Source organism: Nomascus leucogenys, chromosome 5, assembly GCF_006542625.1.
Source record: "Nomascus leucogenys isolate Asia chromosome 5, Asia_NLE_v1, whole genome shotgun sequence".
In the NCBI taxonomy this organism is placed as follows: domain Eukaryota; kingdom Metazoa; phylum Chordata; class Mammalia; order Primates; family Hylobatidae; genus Nomascus; species Nomascus leucogenys.
The window spans coordinates 91,202,391-91,210,681 of record NC_044385.1 but is presented as its reverse complement, the minus strand read 5'-3'; the positions used below and the strand labels follow the sequence as shown (position 1 = coordinate 91,210,681).

General features: G+C 40.1%; 1 pseudogene; it reads left to right on the top strand.

The window, feature by feature from the left end:
- Positions 1-1,017: 1,017 nt before the first annotated feature.
- Positions 1,018-2,098, top strand: LOC100586444 (annotated as a pseudogene).
- The last annotated feature ends 6,193 nt before the right edge of the window (positions 2,099-8,291 follow it).

The following is an 8,291-nucleotide window of genomic DNA, read 5'->3' as shown; positions in this document are numbered from 1 at the left end:
TCAAAATAATAATAATAAAGAGGAAATAGTAGCAAAACAAATGAACACAAGGGAGCAATACAAAGAGTGGAAATAAATCAAAATGGAACAAAGGGGACCAAACTACATAGACACAAATTAAAACTGCAACATTACCTAAATATTTCTTAAAGATATTAAGCTTTACATATGAAGATTATAGAAATTCATATCTACCTTGATTTTAATGACATAATGTGTATATTAAGATTAATTTGGGTTGTTGTATATTTTCTGCATATTTCTGAATTTGCACATTGCCAGAATGAGTAACTGGCTTTGCATTATAATTAACTCCTTGAGAAATTTATTTAGAGGAATAAAACAATATGTTTTGCTAAGTCATAGAATGGACAACTCAGTTATGCTTCAGGTTATCTTAGTAGGGAGTATGTGAGTGAGAGAGTAACAGATACACAAATCACATCCTAGGGTTAGACTTACTGGGAAGATCACATGGGATCAGAAATAGAAGTCAAAGTTGCTGTTATCAAATTTTGGTGACTCCAAAAGGACAGGAAAGACCAGAGAGAAGCACCAAATGAGGACAATAAATAAGCAAAAAGGGATGTCCTACCGATTTCGATATTTAATGAGTCTGTAAGAAGGACCTGAGCCACCGAGCCCGGCCGAAATATTGGATTCTAATTAAAGAGTAGAGTGAGGAGGGGCACAGAGGACAGCCTCCGAGGGCAGGCCTCACTTCAAGCATCTCTGGAGCGGCGAAGGTATGCACGGGACGGATGGCAGCAGGCGCCGCGTGGGGAGCTGAGCACTGCTGGGAAGAATCCAGCGAGTGATGGCGTTTATATCTCCTGATGATGATGCACAGCCTTCAGCGGGGGACATTTAATATGCGGAACACCGGGTCCAGGCTGCAGCTGCGGGACTCAGAGGCAAAGCTTGAGTGGCTCAGGAAGGACGAAGAGCCACCCTTGAGAGAAGAGGCAGCCCCACCGGCGTTGGCGGCCCCACCACTGCCACATTTGCCAGGAAAGAATGCTGCTAGCAACATTCAAACTGTGCTCCGGGAGCTCCTACATACACATGCGCAACATGAAGGGGCTTAGGCAACAGGCTGTGAGGGGCATCGGCCAGGAGCTGAACTGGAGGGCCCTGTGGGCCCCACTCTGAGCGCGTGGATTAACCAGGTTCAGCGGCGGAGCTCTCTGCTTGGTTCTCTGCTGGAAGAGACTCTCTGGCCAGGTGCGGTGGCTCACGCCTGTAATACCAGGACGTTGGGGGGCCGAGGCAGACAGATCACGAGTTTAGGAGTTTGAGAGCAGCCTGACCAACACGGTGAAACCCCATCTCTACTAAAAATACAAAAATTAGCTGGACGTGTAATCCCAACTACTCAGGAGGCTGAGGCACGAGAATCGCTTGAAACTGGGTGGGGGCGGGGGGAAAACTACAGTGACCAGGAGCTGACCTATCTCCGGCAGGCGGGGAGGAGGCCATGCAGAAGGCCTTGGGCATCCTTAGCCCTCAGCAACCCGGAGGGCTGGAAGAAGGAGAGCCAGTAGGACAATGGGGACAAAGTGATGAGTAAAGTGGTTCCAGATGGGGCAAGGTGTTCTGGCTGGAAGTTGTGGTGGACCAGCCCATGGAAAGGCTCTAGAAAGAGCTCGTGGAGTGCATGGAGGCAATGGGGGAGTGGAACCCCAATATCAACGAGATCAAGGTCTCGCAGAAGATGATCAGAAAAGATACATTCATTGCCCAGGAGCTGGCTGCAGAGGCAGCAGGAAACCAAGTGGGGCCCTGTGACTTTGTGTGAGCATGTGCTGTGCCAAGTGTCGAGGCTCCACCTGTGTGCTGGCTGGCATGGCCACAGACTTCAAGAACATGCCCGAGCAGAAGGGTGTTATTGGGGGGAGCATGGTCCCACTAGCATGGTGCTTCACCTGGTGACTGGAAGTCCCTCCAAGACCAAACTTACGTGACTGCTCAGCATCGACCTCAAGGGGTGGCTGCCCAACAGCATCATCAACCAGGTCCTGTCCCAGGCCCAGGTGGATTTTGCCAACCACCTGCACAAGCCCTGGAGTCCCACCCTACCGCTGAAGCCAGGTGTTGAAGGCCAGCCTGCTGTTCCCAAGTGTGTCCAGCTGCACTGATACGCACACTTATCAGGAGAATCCCTGTTGGAAGCCTGCAAGTTTAAATTCTCCATCTGGCGACAGAGGAATAGGTGGGGTTAGTGTTTAGAGTACGATACTAGGATTCAGATTGGTAAAAGTTTTTAGTACCAAGACAACAAGAATGAGGCTCTTTGATTAAAAGGTAACTTCATTCACTGACTAGCTATGACATGAAGGTTAAGGATCCTAAAATAATTGTAAAACTTTTTTTCTGGGCCCTTATGTGCCCACCTAAAACCATCTTTAAAATGCTAGTGGCTGATATGGGTGTGGAGGATGCTAGTCACAGGGCCTGAGGAGTCTTCTTTATGGGCTGGAGAACCCCATGCCCTGAAGGCAGAGCATGTGCACAAAGCAGAATCTTAGAGGGTCTCCTGCAGCCCTCTGCTCCTCCCAGTCACTACATGGCAACACCAGAGAACAAGCAGCACCCCACAGTGGGTACCTTCCAGAAACATAGTCCAAGCTTTCTCTATGGAAAAAGACAAAACTAATTAGTAAATAGGTTTCCCTATTGCTTCCATAGGCACCAGTCAGAATAAAGAATCATAATTCACACACACACACACACACACACACAAAACAAGGACCTGAATTCAGAAAATGAAGCCCATAATCACACACTAATGAAATGAAAACACTAAATCATGTGTAAACAGTTAATAAATAAATAAATGTATTGCTTCTATAGCCTTGTGATATGGTTTGGCTGTGTCCGCACCCAAATCTCATCTTGAATTCCCATGTGTTATGGCAGTGGCCTGGTGGGAGGTAATTGAATCATGGGGTGGGTCTTTCCCATGCTGTTCTAGTGTTAGTGAATAAACCTCACTAGATAGGATGGTTTTAAAAATGGGAGTTTCCCTGCACAAGCTTTTTGCCTGCTGCCATCCATGTAAGATGTGATTTGCTCCTTCTTGCCTTCCACCATGATTGTGAGGCCTCTCTAGCCATGTGGAACTGTAAGTCCATTAAACTTCTTTCTTTTGTAAATTGCCCAGTCTCAGGTATACCTTTATTAGCAGCGAGAAAGCAGAGTAATAGACCTTGGGTTTTGTTATTTCAATCCCTGCTTGTGCCCTTGGCTGGAAATCTAAAAAGGTCTTATGAGTTATGTAATTACTGTTAAGTAATATAAGAATCTCACATCAATAATTAATAAGTCTACATCAAGGAAATAAATCAACATGTATACACATGCATGTACACATACATGCATGCACACACACAGATTTAGTTAAAAATAAATGTTCTTCCCCAGTTTATTCTACTGTGTATTAGCCACCAGCAATCTCCATTGTTTCTGACACTTCCAAAATCTGAGGGAGGACAAAAATGTGCCAAGAGTATATGAAAAATATTCCTTTTCTCTTAATAAAAAATTAGTTAATATAAGTAGAAGCACAGGTATAGGACACAATTCAAGATTTGGTGATCCACTGGCTCATTGATATCTCAAGGAACTCAGTATCTTTATCTCTGTGCTCTACCATCTGAGGTGTCAGAGCAATTACTCTGAGTTATCAGACAGCAGCCAGTAGCAGTCAAGCCTATATGCTGCCTTATATCCAGTGGGAGAGAATACATTTGTCTATACTTCCCCAGCAGGCATTCTAAAATTCTTTTTGGCTCCCACCCTCACCTGAAACAACAGCTGTACCCAGAATGAATTTTGTTAAATGGCCAAAGCCTACCAATGTTTACCAATAAAAGCAGGAAAGGGGTATAAAATCAGTTTCATCCAAGGAGAATGGAATTGATATTTAGTATTTTCTCTGTCTTCAACTTTTTGGTTGACCATGGACAATTTCTTCAATTCCCTGGACTTAGGGAACTTCATTTTTAAAAATTTAAAGATAAGATTAAGAAGCTTCGGAGATTTCTCAAGAGAATATGATTCTGAAAATTTAGCTTCTGAGAATTTTAATATTTTAATAATTCAACATTTCATATTACATGATAGGCATGGATCTAAAATCTGCAATTACTGATCATAAAAGACAAATACTTTTTATCTCATGGAACATACATTCTAATGCAGGCAACAGGAATAAGTAAAATGTATAATAAGTTGCTAATAAAAGACACTAAGTACAAAAACAAACTATAAAAAGATACCAAGAAATGCTGGAGAGAGATTTTGAAATAGTATGTGGCCAAAGAAGCCCTTTCATGAGGTGATATGAGAACAAATATTAGGAATGTCATGGTAAGTTTAAGAGATTAGTGTCCATAGAGCAGACAGAAAGAGACATTATCATGTAGGTGATGGTATCCAGAAGTAAGGAGGACCAGATCTTTGAAAGTCCTTATAGGCCATTAAGAGGTTTATGGTAACAATTTAAATCTTGAGGAAAGCCTATCAGAAGTAAATGGACTGAGAAGAGTCCTTCTTTCTCCAATGTTCAGCAACAAGTTCAACCCTGTGCTCACTCACAAGAAAGCAGCAGAAACTGGACAGCAGGGAATGACATTTCATTACAATCCATGTGTCAACAATGAGTTGTGTTGCTAAAATTTCCTGCTGTTTATAATGCCCAAAAAACAATAAAATGGAATTTATATGTGACATTTTATAAATACTCAATTAAGGACAGTGACTTTTAAGCTGCTTTTGGTCAAAATGTTGCAATAGCATTACAGAGTTCAAAAGATTTACCAAAAGTAAAATACATGTTCCAGACATTGCTGTCATGGCCCTTGATTCACTTGCCATACCACAAATGTTTTCATCTCTAAAATGAAAAGCACAAATGCCAAGCAAGCTGGGCTTGTGAAATTTATGCCTCAGAGTATCCCGATTAGCTGATGTGCAATATCCAAGGAAGATTTAGTTAATTCTAAAGAGTAGATCCTCAAATAATATGATTTCATTTGACATTGTTTATTATAATGTTGATGAGATAAAAAAGTTGATTCCCAGAGGGCCACTGTCTGAATGAAGTTTGTACATTCTCTCTATGTCTGCCTTTGTTTTCTCCAGGTACTCTGGTTTCCTCCTATATCCCAAAGATGGACACATTAGGGTAACTGGTGTGCCTACATGGTCCCAGTAGGAGTGAGTGTGTGTGGTTGTATTTGTGTACCCTGTGATGGGATAATGTCCTGTCTAGGGCTGGAAGGCTGGTTTCCACCTTATCCATGAGATGCCAGGACAGTCTCTAGCCAACCCAGGCCTAGAATAAACGGTGTGGAAAATAAATACAAATGATTGTCAAGTAAAAATTTGCAAAGTCTACAATAATCACACAAAAGCACGACAATAAATGATATGACACAAAAGTGCTCAGCTAGCTACCACATTTGTTACTGTTTTTTAGTGCTCAACTAGCTACCACATATGTTACTGTTTGTTTTTGAAACTTCAAAGAAAAAATATTCTTAATAATCATACTTTCAAATTAAAATAAAGTATGTTTCCATTTTTTTTCAGCACACATTGACTTTAATAGATTTTTCTTTCTGGTCACAATTCCCTTAGCATTTCCATTAACCAACAAAATATTTGTGATGTGTGTTCAGTATGCCCATTCTTAATACTTTTACTTTATTCTAATCTGATTACTATTGTTGGATAAAATAATAATAAATCACAAATTATAATCACTTTTATATGCAAATTTCAGAGAAAACTGTTGAGATAGTAAAGAGTAACACAGTACTGCTAAGAAGATTTTAGTTTCTGGCTCTCCTCAATGTGACTTTTTTTTTAAGTTCTGAAGTTTCTAAAGGAAATGTAGATTATCCTTCCAACTTCTGGTTCTTTTAGTTTATTAAAATTAGTTTTCTCCAATAACACTCTTTTCCACTATATTTTAGTATCTAGCTCTTATGGTCATTACAAAGGTCTTCATGTTATCAAGAATTTCATACATACACTATATTATCATGTGTTACATTCTCTGACAAATTATTGTCCTTTTAGCTCTAATCTTCAGGTGACTTGAATCTAGCAATTCTTTTTTCTTTTCTTGAGAAGGAGTCTTGCTGTGTCGCCCAGGCTGGAGTGCAATGGTGCAATCTCGGCTCACTGCAACCTCTGTCTCCCGGGTTCATGCGATTCTCCTGCCTCAGCTTCCCAAGTAGTTGGGATCACAGGCGCCTACAATTCTTTAACTTCACCTGTACCACTGATGTTTTCATCCTCTAAATCTCTCAAGTCTAGATTTCCTTCTTACCTATTTTATATCTTCTTTTTGATGATCATGATCACTCTGTCCTGTAGCAATTGGATTCCCTTGCCCGTATCTCACTCTTGCATTTGGTGAAATTGCAGAGATGGTTAGATGTAACTCTCTATCTCCTGTTCAAGCACTCATTCAGATGAATATGAGAAACAAATGAGGCTTTACTCCTGTTAGATAGTCATACTCGATACTCTTTATTTATTTGCTTATTCCCTCAGATGACAGTTGTATACATTTTTCTTCTCCCTGAAACCTCCGACACCTCCTTAGCTGATCTGCGTGCTCAGAGGATGATCTTATTTTCTAATAAACTGGGAAATTTTCAGTAATTTGAAAAAAAACCTATTAAACTACATTCATCCACCTACAAATATCTTTATTCATAAGCTCTATCTTCGCACCTGCTCCTCTCTAAAGACAATCCTTCCATTTGCACAGCAGATACTATCTCCTCCCACCTATTTCATGTCATTTGTTAGCAATTTTTCCCTCTCTTTCCTGTATCATGCATTCTCCTCTATCATTCCTCTCAGCATAAACAACCAATTATTTCTCCCATCTTGAAATCCCATCTTTGACACTTGTCTTCACAGATGCTACTCCACCTCTTTACTCTTCTTTATAGCAAGCATCTCAAAAGTGTTGTCTGTATTCACTGTCTATATTCTATTTAAAACCACTCCACTGAAATTGCTTTTGTTAAATTCAACTTACATGCAACATATTTCTAAACATATTTTCAATTTTCAGTGTTCAATATAATGAATATGCAACTTTTATCAGCAGGATATGATACAATCAATCCCTCTAACCCCTCAGAACACATTCCTTCTTTGGCTTTCATGAAACCAAGAACTCAGTTTCCTTTCTGTTTTACTAACCACTCATTCTCCATCTTTTCTCATAGTTCATTTTTCCCCTTTTTTGTTTCAATTTGAAGAGTTCCAGGGCTCAGGCTTTGATTTCCTTCTTTTCAATAGCTATAATATTTTCCATCTGATCTTGTCTATTTTTCTGTCTTTCTATCTGTTATAGTTTGTTGCTCAGAATTAGTTTCTGACCTCCAGACTCATATGTATATCACACTGCCTGCTTGACATTTCTATTTGAATGTCTAACAGGGATTTGAAGCTCTACAAGTCTAAAATTGAATTTCTGGTCTCCCCCCCTCAAACCTACTGTCTTCACAACATTTTCTTTCTCAACCAGTTGCATCTACACCAATATAGTTGCCCTAAATAAAAAAAAAAAAATAGTGAAATTATTCTAGACAACCCACTTTTCTTTATCCCTATACTTGTTTAAAATTCTGTGGTGTTTACCTTCAAAATATATAAAGAATCTGACCCTTAACCTCCAAATCTCCTATCACAAGCAGTGGCTGAACCAACAATGTCTTTAGCCTGGATTTTTGCAACAGCCTTCTAACAGGTTTCTCTACTTCTACTCTGAACTCTCTAGAATCTGTTCTTCATATAGCAGTTAGAGGGGTTAATTTAAAATAAAATTCAGATCATATCACTACTCTACTGAACACTATGCAGTGTTTACCATTTCACAAAAGCTAAATCGTAAAGCTTGACCATGCCCTTTGAGATCCTACTTAATTTCCCCCAGTTACGTCTTTAATCAATTTCCTGATCGTTTCCATTCCATTCACTCTACACCAAACACAATAGCCTTCTTTCCAGGCCATGAAAGTATCAGGTGTCTCTGCCATAAAGCTTTTCTGCAGATGGGTCCCTTTGTCTCAAACGGCTCACATCTGAGCATTGCACAAATGTCACTATGTCACTAAGCCTCCTTTAGTGTTTTAAAATTACATGTTTAAAATTACAACCTACCTGTGCCATCCCTGAACCTCTGAACCTTTTCTGTCCAGTTCTACGTAGTTTTTTTTTCCCATAGGCCTTATCATCTTCTAACTTACTTATTATTTGTT